This window comes from Megachile rotundata, chromosome 11 (genome assembly GCF_050947335.1).
Source record: "Megachile rotundata isolate GNS110a chromosome 11, iyMegRotu1, whole genome shotgun sequence".
Lineage (NCBI taxonomy): Eukaryota > Metazoa > Arthropoda > Insecta > Hymenoptera > Megachilidae > Megachile > Megachile rotundata.
The window spans coordinates 13,080,796-13,094,187 of record NC_134993.1 but is presented as its reverse complement, the minus strand read 5'-3'; the positions used below and the strand labels follow the sequence as shown (position 1 = coordinate 13,094,187).

Here is a 13,392-nt window from a genome sequence, read left to right as displayed (position 1 = left end):
CTAGGATATTCTTATTAATTATTCGATCTTCTACTCAACGCGTTACTTCTTATTAATTCTTACTGTTCGGTAACTTCTGATTTTTACCGTGCACCGATTTCTCGGCTGCTGAACTAATCACTGCATCGGACAAAGAATGTTGAAACGTCGATTCGATATTATGCGACTGTGCGGATTATAATCGAGCAAACTTGAGGTATTGAAAATTTCGGTGTATTAAAAATAAGTGGGACTTGTCAGCGTGACGCACCGGTGCGTCACATGTGGAGATGACACGGAGTTAATCTCAGCTACGGTATTAAAAAAAAGTTCAAATGAATTCTTTATATTAGAAAAAAATTGGCAGAAAAATTGCAACTTGAGTGCGTCAAGGGTGCGTCGTGAGTGCGTCAAGGGTGCGTCATGTGTACATTAATGGTGCATTGTGTATGCGTCAAAGGTGCGTCAAGGGTGTCATGAGTACATTACTGATATATTACGTTTATGTCATGAGTGCGTCAAGGGTGCGTCATAAATACATTACTGGTATATTACGTGTGCGTCAAAGATACGTCGAGTGTGCGTCAAAGGTGCGTCAAAGGTGGATCAGAGGTGCATCAAGGTTGTGTCATGAATGTGTCCTGGTGCGTCAAGGTTGCGTCATGAATGTGTCCTGGTGCGTCAAGGTTGCGTCATGAATGTGTCCTGGTGCGTCGAGGTTGCGTCATGAATGTGTCCTGGTGCGTCAAGGTTGCGTCATGAATGTGTCCTGGTGCGTCAAGATTGCGTCATGAATGTGTCCTAGTGCGTCAAGGTTGCGTCATGAATGGATCCCTGGTGCGTCAAGGTTGCGTCATAAGTGCATCACTGGTACACTTCGTGTGCGTCATAAGTGCGTCATGCGTGCATCCCTAGTGAGTAACAGATTAACTCTGTGATGTAAGGCACAGCTATCAAATATCCCAATATAAATAACTAAAATTGCAAGTCGTAGAATAACAAATATAAGTGACTTCCCACAATATTATTTTTTCACGTTGCTCCCACTAGGACGAACCTACTAGGAAGCTCCTACTGCGGTCCGTGGCATTATAGATGCCTGACCGAAACCAGCTCATAGACTCGAATCCCTCATAGACCCGTCTATCGCCCACCCGACAAGTTCTAACATTCGTTCAAATATTAGTCCATTTAGAAAGAGTGGTCGCGTGCTATCCAGTAAACCCAAAAAAATGAAAGAAAAGCAAAGAAGCTTCCATCGCGACGGATACACTTGACCCAAAGTTATTTACCGACTTCTAGATATCGATCCACAGCCACTAATCTCGAGTCTATTCTAAAGGCGAAGCAGGGCGACGAGTGCCCTTCCGAGTCAGACTTTTCGACGCCCGTGGGCACGCTGCTCGTTTACGAGTCGTATTTCCCGATCGAATATTCGTTCCGTGTCGTCGGAGCGTCGTCGTTTTAACGAGTACACGACTTCATCCCGGGGACGTCGTCGAACGAAACTCGATAAGACTTCTCGTCGACGAGAGAACACGTAGACAGCCTCGCTCGTTATTATTTTAATGTATGCCAGAGGTACCGCGCGAGTCGCGACGGTAACGAGCCGTGAAACGGTGTCGCGGTTTAAGAAGGGACCTTTCGTTTTAACGACTTCCTAAAGGCTTCGGACCAGGGGTTATTTGTCTCGGGTGGAAACGGGTCAAGGATCCCAGGTCCTGATCCTTTCGATATCCTACGATTTCTCTACTCTGTAGAGAAGTCTTCTCTGTAAGGAGTGGAGACGAGGACTAGCGAGTAGCAGCGAGAAAGTAACGTCGTGTGTCCCTCTGTCGACAAAAAAGAGAAGTACGATCGCAAAATAAGGAATAGGTCTAAACAGCTGGCAAGCATTTTGCGTATCCATTAGTATAACGTTTGACATCTCCGATATTTCTATCATAACTCTCCTCTGTGTCGAGAAGAGGACTCGGTAGCAGCGAGAAAGTAGCGTCACGCGTCCCTCTATCGACAAAAAAGAGAAGTACGCTCGCAAAATAAGGAATAGGCCTAAAAGCTGGAAAGCATTTTGCGTATCCATTAGTATAACGTTTGACATCTTCGATATTTCTATCATAACTCTCCTCTGTGTCGAGAAGAGGACTCGGTAGCATCGAGAAAGTAGCGTCACGCGTCCCTCTACCGGCGAACAAGGGAAGTATCGAATAAGGGAATAAATAAATGATCCAACCGCGTTCGCAAGCACATATTTGCACGTGCTCGGGCAGCGTAACGCACACACGAAGCATAGTATGTGCGCGTGCGAGGGTGTGCAGAGCCGTGGCACCAACAACTGGCTCGTACTGCAGATACGTTGCGGTTCTGCTCCACCCGCTCGTCGGACGAACGTGATACATTGTTCCTGCCAAATTCATGCAACAACCGAAAATTTCCTCGGTATTGTGCGGGAAACAACGGGCTCCTGGCCTCCGGCCGTCCGATTATCCCGACACGTGACGTCCCGGATACTGGACTGGCAAGTTTGCCCGTTCCGCTTCCTGCATCGTTTAGCTTTCGTTTAAATCGCTGGGAAATCAAGACGAAATCGCGGTTGTCGTATTTTTTTTTCTCCTCCGGGATAACTATTGTTCGGGAACGTCCCTTTGTTCGTTCGCAATCAACGAAATACTAGCGGAAAGACGTTCGATCGGCGAGTGTCGCCTCGGAAATAACTGGGGAACCTTGAATACGATTCGCTTTCTAAACGCCTGTCGTCTATTCTCGCGTCTCGTCGATTTATTAATAAACGCGACGGTGTTTTCGTCGGAACGTTGGACCACGAAATGCGATTAAGGTGGGTTCGAAGTTTTGTTCGGACCTTCGGCGTCTGGGGATAGGCAGCTGATGTGGCTATTTAGGGATTTGTCTGTAAAGTTTCGATGTTTGGGATGATCGGTATTTGGAGTCTGAGGATCTAGGGATTTGAAAGGATTGGAATTTGGGGATTTGGGGGATATGGGATTTGGGAATTTTGGATTTGGGGGATTTGGGATTTGGGGAATTTGGAATTTGGAGGATTTGGGATTTGGGGAATTTGGAATTTGGGGGATTTGGAATTTGGGGGATTTGGAATTTGGGGGATTTGGAATTTGGGAGATTTGGAATTTGGAAGATTTGGAATTTGGGGAATTTGGAATTTGGGGGATTTGGAATTTGGGGAATTTGGGATTTGGGGAATTTGGGATTTGGGGAATTTGGGATTTGGGGAATTTGGGATTTGGGGAATTTGGAATTTGGAAGATTTGGAATTTGGAAGATTTGGAATTTGGGGAATTTGGAATTTGGGGGATTTGGAATTTAGAGGATTTGGAATTTGGGAAATTTGGGATTTGGGGAATTTGAAATTTGGAAAATTTGGAATTTGGAAGATTTGGAATTTGGGGAATTTGGAATTTGGGGAATTTGGAATTTGGGGAATTTGCAATTTGGAAGATTTGGAATTTGGAAGATTTGGAATTTGGAAGATTTGGAATTTGGAAGATTTGGAATTTGGAAGATTTGGAATTTGGAAGATTTGGAATTTGGAAGATTTGGAATTTGGAAGATTTGGAATTTAGAAGATTTGGAATTTGAGGAATTTGGAATTTCGGAGAATTTACGATTTGGAGATTTGGAATTTGGAATTTGGAGAATTCAGGATTGCAGGAACATATGTACATCAATCTTTCCCCCAAATGCCACATACTAGAAATATAACATGACAGAGATCCCAAAATAGCAGTGTCTCCCCCAGAAAAATGCCAGCAAAATGAATTCGATAGTCGATGAAAAGACCTACTTCGAGCGAGATCGATGAAGGAGCGGCCAAAGACTTCCGGTTTCACTGGGCTATCATCGACGTTTCGTCAACTTGTTTCTGATTTATTGCCCGACCTTTTATCGTCTCAAACGTGGCGAGTATCGGAAAAGATACGTACATCATTCAAGAGAATGTGAACACTTATGAACTGTGTATTTCTACTGCAAGAAAAGATATTTTATTAGAAGGCTTTTCATGGATCATGTGGCGTTTCTAATAAATAATTTCTTGTTTATTTAATTACTGATTGTTTAAGGGGCAATACCTTTTGCTACATGAAAATAAGCTGATATTTGTGAATTTTTTTTTATAGGACACCTTTGTTTTGCATTTTCGAAATTTCAGTTATAATTTATTATAACTATTGCCTATTACAGAATATTTTCTGTTTTGCAAAATATTTCAAAATGCCGGAATTATGACAATCCTTTCTGGAAGTGTTTCGGCGCGTCTCGTGAATCGGCGTGGGTTCCAGCGGAAGATATATTGGTTTCAGCAAGTTTGCAGACAACGTTTCGAAAACTAACATTCACAGTTAGTAGATGAACCTCAGAAACGTGCAAAATATGTAAAATCGAAGAAATGGCGTTTAAAGAAAAACTTTGAATTTTATTGAAAATTTTTGCAATGTTTCGCAATAAAAAGGACTTTAATGTTCAATTTATTTCATACATTTAGGTTCATATGTTAGATAGTATTGTCATAGATATGTGGAGAAAATTTGAGCGCGATCGATAAACTAGTTTTTGAGTTATCAGCCACGGCAATTTTAAGAACGTAGTTTTGAGAAAAACGCGTTTAAAGTTTCAGTCCTCCGCACTGAACGCGCGTACACCCGCGGCGCTAATCGGCCATAACTTCAAAAGGGCTTCGTATTTCGCTTGAAAATTTTCGGACAATTTTTTTAAGATGTTACACTAACATTTTATAGAAAAAAAATTTTGTAATTTTTTAAATGTACAGATATTGAAGTTGTTATATCATCAAATTCTTATTTTTCATTTTCGGAATTTAGGAATTTGGAACCTGAGGATCTAGGGATCTAAAAAAAGTATCTAGAAACGTACAATTTCACTTTGCCATTCAGATATTTAGGGACAGACGTACTTAGCCATTCAGACTATCAATTTCAGTAGCTACCAATTTACCTGCCCAAAAATAGTACCTTCAAATTTAAAAACCACTAAATAATTCCACAACTAAATGAAAATCCCATGAATCGTAAGACGTTAAAATTGAAATGAGTATCATTCGAAAAATGATCGAATAGAAAAATGATCAAGCAAACGCAAGGAAGTATGGTGGAGCGTACTCGAGTTTCTCATTACTTCCATCGTCGCGTGATCGCGGTACGCGTTCGAAAATTCGCTGACAAATTCATATCCGCGGTTCGCATTCACGTAGCAGCGACACGGTTTCCATTCCGTAAATCGAGACGAGGGATTAAAAGCGTAGAAAACGTCAGAATGCGAGCGGCGCTAATAAAACTTCCTGTCGAGCGGCAACCAGCGGATTTCGGATTGTGTTCGTTTCTGTCGATCCTCTCGTTACGCGACTCTTTCGAGCCTCTTTTTACTGGCCCGTGTCTTTCCGGCTTGTTCGACTTCGACTCGGACCATTAAATTCGCGCCCTCGTCGAATTATCGGTTTTCCGATACGGGGTGTTCTTAAAATTGATATTCAATTCGGGTAATTAAGCGTTCGTAGGGACATGAGATTTGGGAGAAGTATAAAATAGATAGTATATTATCTACTTATTGTTATTGTATTTCTATTACTGTTCACATAAAGTAGAGGCAATTGTAGCAATAAGTTGATAAAACATAGCAAGCAAATGTAGCAATAAATAGTCTAAAACATAGCAAGCAAATGTAGCAATAAGTAGCCTAAGATCTTGAAACAAAAGTTAGAAAAAGGGGTTAAAATACGAAAATCTCAAAATTAAATAATTTGTGTAACATTCCCTTCTTAAAAATTCCCTTCATATACTTTGAAATCTGTATAATAATACCCGTGTCACAGTAGAAGCTCTCAACTTGCTAATTAACACGAACGTAGAAGTTTTTCCCTAATTATTCCGTGCAAGGGTTTGAGACATCGGCGACCAACACGATATTGCACACGATTCAAAGCGGTCGAACATCGTGTGTTTCGGTCGTCGATTGGAAGCCGTTCAAAATTAGGATACGGGTTTAAAGGTTCGCGTGTCGGTAGATGCAGAAGAACGGTCAAGTGGAACGGGAAACGTCCGTAGATATCTGCAGGGCTGCATGCCAGCCTATGACAAGCTAAAACCGAGCGTGTATCACCAGGTATCAGGGTTATGGATGGCCCATGGGCACGCTAACCCAGTGACATCTCTAGGTCACTAGCGATTCTCGAACCACCCCTTCGTTTCTCTTCCCTGCATTCTGTCCTTGCTTTTCTGCGGGCTTCTCTCTTGTTTCGATCGCTTTTGCTCCCTTTTCGATTCGCTGTTTCAACTTACAAGTTGGACTCGGGTGCAGACTCGTGACACGCTCGTAATAGACTCGTGACGCACTCGCGACGCAACGATAACGCACTCAACGCATTCCTGACGCACCTATGACGCACTCGTGACACACTCGTAATGGATTTAGGACGCATCCATGACGCACTCGCAATGCAATCGTGACGCACTGATGACGCACTTGTAGTGGACTCGGGACGCATCCATGACTCACTCGCAATGAAATCCTGACGCACTGATGACGCACTTGTAATGGACTCGGGACGCACCGAAGACGCTCTCATAATTCAGTCGTGACGCACCGAAGACGCACTCGTAATCTAGTCGTGACGCATCGATGACGCACCGAAGACGCTCTCATAATTCAGTCGTGACGCACCGATGACGCACCGAAGACGCTCCCATAATTCAGTCATGACGCACCGAAGACGCACTCGTAATCTAATCGTGACGCACCGAAGACGCTCGTAATTCAGTCATGACGCACCGAAGACGCACTCGTAATCTAATCGTGACGCACCGAAGACGCTCGTAATTCAGTCATGACGCGCCGAAGACGCACTCGTAATCTAATCGTGACGCACCGAAGACGCTCGTAATTCAGTCATGACGCACCGAAGACGCACTCGTAATCTAGTCGTGACGCATCGATGACGCACCGAAGACGCTCATAATTCAGTCGTGACGCACCGATGACGCACCGAAGACGCTCATAATTCAGTCGTGACGCACCGAAGACGCTCGTATTTCAGTCATGACGCACCGAAGACGCACTCGTAATCTAATCGTGACGCACCGAAGACGCTCGTAATTCAGTCATGACGCACCGAAGACGCACTCGTAATCTAGTCGTGACGCATCGATGACGCACCGAAGACGCTCATAATTCAGTCGTGACGCACCGATGACGCACCGAAGACGCTCTCATAATTCAGTCGTGACGCACCGAAGACGCTCGTAATTCAGTCATGACGCACCGAAGACGCACTCGTAATCTAGTCGTGACGCATCGATGATGCACCGATGACGCACTCGTAACGCATTCATGACGCACTCAGGTCTGACTCAGATGCGACTTTGATTCGATTACCAAGAAATTTTGTTAATAATAAATTGACTTATTCCGCGAAAGACACAAAGTTACGCTAGCAAAGATTTGCTGTTCGATAAGAGTTTAGTAGTTTAGGTATTGATCATGGGATATCGAGATCTGGGTATAGGTATTGATCTACAGGAATTTAGAGATCTACAAATCTAAGAATATGGACATCCAACGCTATAGACATGTAGAAATTTCGGAATCTATGGATTTAGCTACCGGTGTCGTAACATCGATCCTCCGAAATCGCTCCGCCGTTTATATGGCCGGGACCCAAGCGACGACCATCCACACGAGTTGTACCGTGAGTCGGCGAGTGCCAGGTGTTCAGACGGCTCCGATCGGAATAGAAAAATGCTCAGATTTTCGCCGGTATCGGCACGATCGAGCGAAAGAACAAGACAGTGAAACGTTTCGAGTAGCGAACGTCGGAACGCGACATGGGACTGTTTTACGGTGGCGTCCCTTAAGCCTGGCTCCTACGCGCCAGGAACAGGGTTGTCTACGGTACATGCCGTAGTCGCGGCAGGAATTGGCGCGAGGCTGTGCCGGGTTTGGAAGGACCCAATTGGTCGGAAGAGAAATGTCTAGACTCGCACGTATTTTCGGTATTGGCTCGAATTCGGCGAAAATGACGGGCAAACGATAGCGCGAATTACTTGTTGTCATTATTCTTATTTGCCGAAATGTAAGTGGAAGGGATAGGCTTGTTGGATCTCGACTCGTGGGGTGACATCGGTACATATACCAGTTGACACCTTATTATAGTAATATGGAATTGGTCGTCACAAAGTTAGACCACCAAAGGATGTGATAGAATCTAATGAAAATTTTCTGTGTATTTTGTGTGCTATATTTTATGTGTCTCTGTATTCTGTCTGCCTCTGTATTTTGTATGCCTCCATATATTATGTGCCCCTATATTTTGTCTGTCTTTTCACTTTGTCTGCCTCTGTATTTTATATCACTCTATATTTTCTGTGTCTCTCTATTTTGTCTGCTTCTATATTCTGTCTACCCCTGTATTTTCTATACCTCTTAACAAGTAAAAATTTACAAAGCCAGTAAAACATCACAAAGCAAGTTTCATAAAACCATCTCCATATCCATCTACGTAATTACACAAAAAAGACAGAACAGAAGATCACATATAATCTTCCAGCACAACTACCTTTCCACAGATATCCACGACTCAGATATATACGCGGAAACCTTAAGGGAGTAAACTCGTTCATTAAATCGATAACCAAGAAAGAAGACACGGAGATAGGAAATTAGACGCGGGTAGGGTGTGCACACGGAATCGAGGCTACGAAGACGCGTAAATAAACGGCTTTACGACGCTCGTTCCGCAACAAAGTTACCCGACACGCGTCGGCAGGGAAATCTCGTGACAGCATAGGGGGCGAAACAGCCCTGGCCTGGTATTATTAGCCCTCGAAACTGCGATCGAATCCTCTTCGCAGAATTTCGTACGTTGTTACAATGCCGTAGAGCGGAGAGAAAATCTGGTTCGCCGGGGAAAACTCTCGAGGGACGGATGCGACAACCGAGAGCGAAAAGGCCTACGATCTTCAGGGATCTGTTGAGGGATTTCGACGTTTCGAGATTAAGCTGAGAGATTTTCAGGGTTGAGTAAGAGAAATAATAGGAATTTTAACTTGTAGAATTCTGAAAGTTTGTTTTTTCCAAAAATTCACGAACAAGCTCTGTGACATGGTGCGTCACGCATTGTTTCCTAGTGCGTCGTGAGTGTGTCCTTGGTACGTCAAAGGTGCGCCATCGATGTGTCATTATTAATATAAAGTTCCGCTACTTTTCCGACATAGTGTGTATTTGTGCAGCTGCAGTGTTGTGGCAACGATCGTCCCCGCAACCCGATATTCCACATCTCGAGATTTCGAGGAATCACAGAGCGTTGGCGAAACAGTTCGGGGCAAGGTAGACAGCGGCGAATTAATTAAAGGGGATTCGCGACGAGAAGAACTCGTCTTACCAGAACGAGCTCCGCGTTCTTCCGGTCGGCAGAAGTTTCCCTAGCTGGAAATATCAAAGTTGCTCGAACTCGAACAATCGCGTCGCCGTAGTTCGCGGTGACGCTGCGTCGCGTTTCGAGCACTCGTTACCGCGTCACGCGATATCTCCTCTAATTACGCGGCTCCTTCAATTACCGAGAAATTACGCGCGCGAAACGCGACCGGCCGCGTTGAATTTCACCCCGCGAACCTTCCACCATTTATCTCTACGAGAATCGTGCTGCGGAGGCTGCTTTTAAAATGTAGGATAAAAAACGGTGCTGCGAAAATCATACTGTGGACCTCTGTAAAAACTTACTTGCAATTTTTTGTGTTAGGGTGGGTTATGATTATGTAGAATTTTCGTATTTGCTGATTTTGGCGTTTTGAGCAAAGCTTGTTATACAAATATTTATATTATACATGTAGTACATGTAGTCATATATGTAGCCACATTGTATTATACGTGTAGTTCACATTATGCATTTAGGTTTATTATTGACACTGCTGCTTCAATCTTATCAAAAATATGTATACAATATTTAGTATGTGTAGTCATATCATACACTTACAATTAGGTTCATTATTAATATGTTGGCTGCTTCAACAAATCTTACCAAAAATATCTACACAATATTTACTATGTGTAGTCACGTACACTTAGGTTCACACTACCTCACTGAAACAGTTGGAAATTTTAACTAAGTACGCAATATTTCCTATCAATTCCCTCATCGAAACAATTCCCAAAACTTCTCCCTCGTCACAAAAATACAGCCAGCAAAACGTGAAACGACCCTCGTACAGTCGTTCGTAGGAAAACTAGTTTGCAGTGAAATTTCTAAGATACAGTTGGGAATCCTCGCGTCTAATCGTCACCGTGACAAAGATATTTGAAATTGTATTAAATGAAATCGCCTTTCGAGTGCGGAGGGTCAAGTATCCAGGGCTCCACGGCGAACAGTATGTTTGCGTATCGACGCCGTTTCGTATCAATGGATCCTTATACCGTAATGCTCCAGGTTCGAGCAGTACGATAATTTTCACCCCTTGCATTTTCACGAGCCTGACACCTCGCGCACTCGCGCTTCGACTGTCTTCCTCGAATTAATGTGCTACAACTTAGAGTTCGATTACGATTTGCATAGTTAGCTGAATAAAAAATTCACGTGACTTTCTTTCTCTTTCGACCCTCTCGAAGGGTCACCGTCGTATTTAATACAATTTGAATAGGTATTTTCCTAAAATTAAATCTGTAGCGTTACACGACGTAAACGCGATGCCGATAGTAATAGTTAACGGTGGAAAGATAATTTCTGAAAAAATTGTCAAACGTTTCGACTAAATTTGCCGACTGCAAAAATACTTTCGACTGCAAAGAATTTTATGGAGCCATATTTTGATGAGCCACGCTTCGACTGTGACGAATCTACTGAGTTCCTACAAGTACCATGTTCATATTTATCTTATTACGTTACATACATTTATCTTATTATATCTTAATAACCAGAGTCGTGTAATAAACTATTTAAAGTTAAACTTTGACACATTTAAATTTATTATCCAGAACTTGAGTTTGCAAAATGGACTTCTGAATGTGTTGGTAAAATCCTGAATGCCGGACTGTGAATTTCTGAAACGAGCTCTGAATGTCCAAATAAACGCTGAAGGGTGGCTTATTTATATACGTCATCTATTTGATCGATTTGAATAAAAATTTGAACACAAAGGCTCCGGTAATTGGGACGGCTCCGTAATTGGTCTAGCCTAATTAGGTCGAGATTTCGATGAGAAAGAGACGCGGTTTCTTCTTTCCACGAAGTTGCGCCGGGAAGGAACGCGTCGAAAGGAAAGGAAACGGTGTCGCTGTTGATCATCGTAGCGTAAAGTCATCGTTTCTCTTTCGCGTGAAATTCGCGGCAGGGAAGAAACGGCGAGCGAAAAGACAGCTTCCCCTTCGTTTCGAGTGGATTTCAGCCGGGAAATGGATCTCGCTTGCCTTTGGGAAATCTTTTCTCGCGCGTTGGTTTTTACGCCGGTTTCTCTCTTTGTTTTTCTTTTTAACAAAGCCGTGTCGAGGCGCAGGCGCACTTGAACCGTCGACCCGTTAAATTTCTGTCCTACTATCGCGTCCCTTTTCCCGTCCACGCCTTTCTCTTTCGTTTGGTCAGAGATTAACCGTTTCGCTGCGCCTGTTTTGACAGTACAAAGTACGAATCAAAAGCCTCCTAAGGCCTCGACACCTCTACTCAACGTTTATTGTTTATTCGTCACTCGGAACTAATGGTACATTGTCAAATTAATTTTAGGTATATAAAATTTATAGTAAGACTTGTCAGCATGGCTGCCTGCACAAGATATAATTTTCCTTGCGAACTAAAAAAGTGATATTTGAATGTAAGAAGAAAAATTCCGATTTAACCGAATTACCGCAACTTATCAAATGGAGCATCCGATAAATACCGACACAATAGACCTCCGATCGCAAGTATTCTCGAGACCGAATCTTCGTCGAATCCGCGAAGAGGCTGCGAACAATGCTAAGAAGCCTTCGAAAGGCCTCGATTCCGTGTCGTCGGCGATAAAGGTGGAAAAAAAATAGATACGAGGAAAAATTCGCGGTCCACCGGCTGTCCGTGGAAAACAATGGCTCGCGGCAGCTTTTAAATAAAACTGCGACCCGTAATGGGAATCATTGTTCCCTCTGGCAGGAGCCGCGGTTATCGTTCGACCCGTTTGTCGTCGAAAAAACGTTTAAACGAGACTGTTTCTCGTTCGACGTTCGACGCGCGTGCCTATCGGCGCGAATAAATTTCCCCGAGGCACAGTCTGCCGGGCAAAGCGTTTTTCGATGCGTCTCGTCGATTCGCCGTTCGGACGGGGTGGGGAAAAGAGAATCGACGAGATTTATTTCCTGACGAATTTAAATTTTTCCCCGGCTTAAATGTCCGTTCTTTTCGATCGGGGATCGGACTTGAATTTCCGGAGGTAAATTGAGCGTTGCTGGATTAATTACGATAGTTTGACAAGTCTACGGCCGTCATCAATTTTAGTCGGATTTTTAATGCAATTTGGAGTTCGAGGTAATTTGTAAGGTGGTAAAGTTTGATTGTCGGAGAGTCAACTGGAGTTATGTGAAGTAAAAGTGATGGGTTTAATTCTGAGTGTCACGTGTCAGTGTTGCAGTGATGACGCACGAGTGACGCACGAGACATACTCTTGATGCCTTCATGACGCACCAATGACGCATTCGTGACTCACCCTTGACATCCTTATGACGCACCAATGACGCACTCCTAATACACCTTTGACGCATCAATGACGCACTCGCGACACACCCTTGCCATCTTCATGACGCACCAATGACGCACCCTTGACACCTTCATGACGCACCAATGACGCACTCCTAATGCACCCTTGACGCATAAATGACGCACTCGTGACTCACCCTTGCCATCTTCATGACGCACCAATGACGCACCCTTGACACCTTCATGACGCACCAAAGACGCACTCCTAATGCACCCTTGACGCATCAATGACGCATTCGTGACGCACCTTTGACACACTCATGACGCATTCATAAAATACTCTTGACGCACTCATGACGCATCCTTGGTCCATTCCTGACGCACCCTTAATGCAGCCTTGACGCACTCTATTATTAGAATACCATCAGTTTCGAAAAGTCATACCATTAGTTTCAAAAATTCATGGTATACATAAATTCACTGCATATGAACTAATATTAAAATCATCAGAATTTTTCATTGACGCGAATTAAATTGTTAGACAAGTTTACTTAACGTTTAAAAAGAATGTATACTTAGAAAGAAGTGTTAAGTCATCGTTGGATATCGTATATATTTTATTATTTTACAAAAGAAGTGTGTTTACATCAGCGTTCAATGAGCTGGCCGCCATCTTGGTGTCGCGTGACCGCCATCTTGATGTCGTATAGCCGCCA

General features: G+C 43.5%; 1 protein-coding gene across 2 annotated transcripts in view; it reads left to right on the top strand.

Annotated features, from left to right (window-relative positions):
- LOC100883869 (acetylcholinesterase) overlaps positions 1 to 13,392 on the top strand; it is a 62,034-nt gene that overhangs the window by 21,665 nt on the left and 26,977 nt on the right. The gene's annotated exons all lie outside the window — the stretch shown is intronic.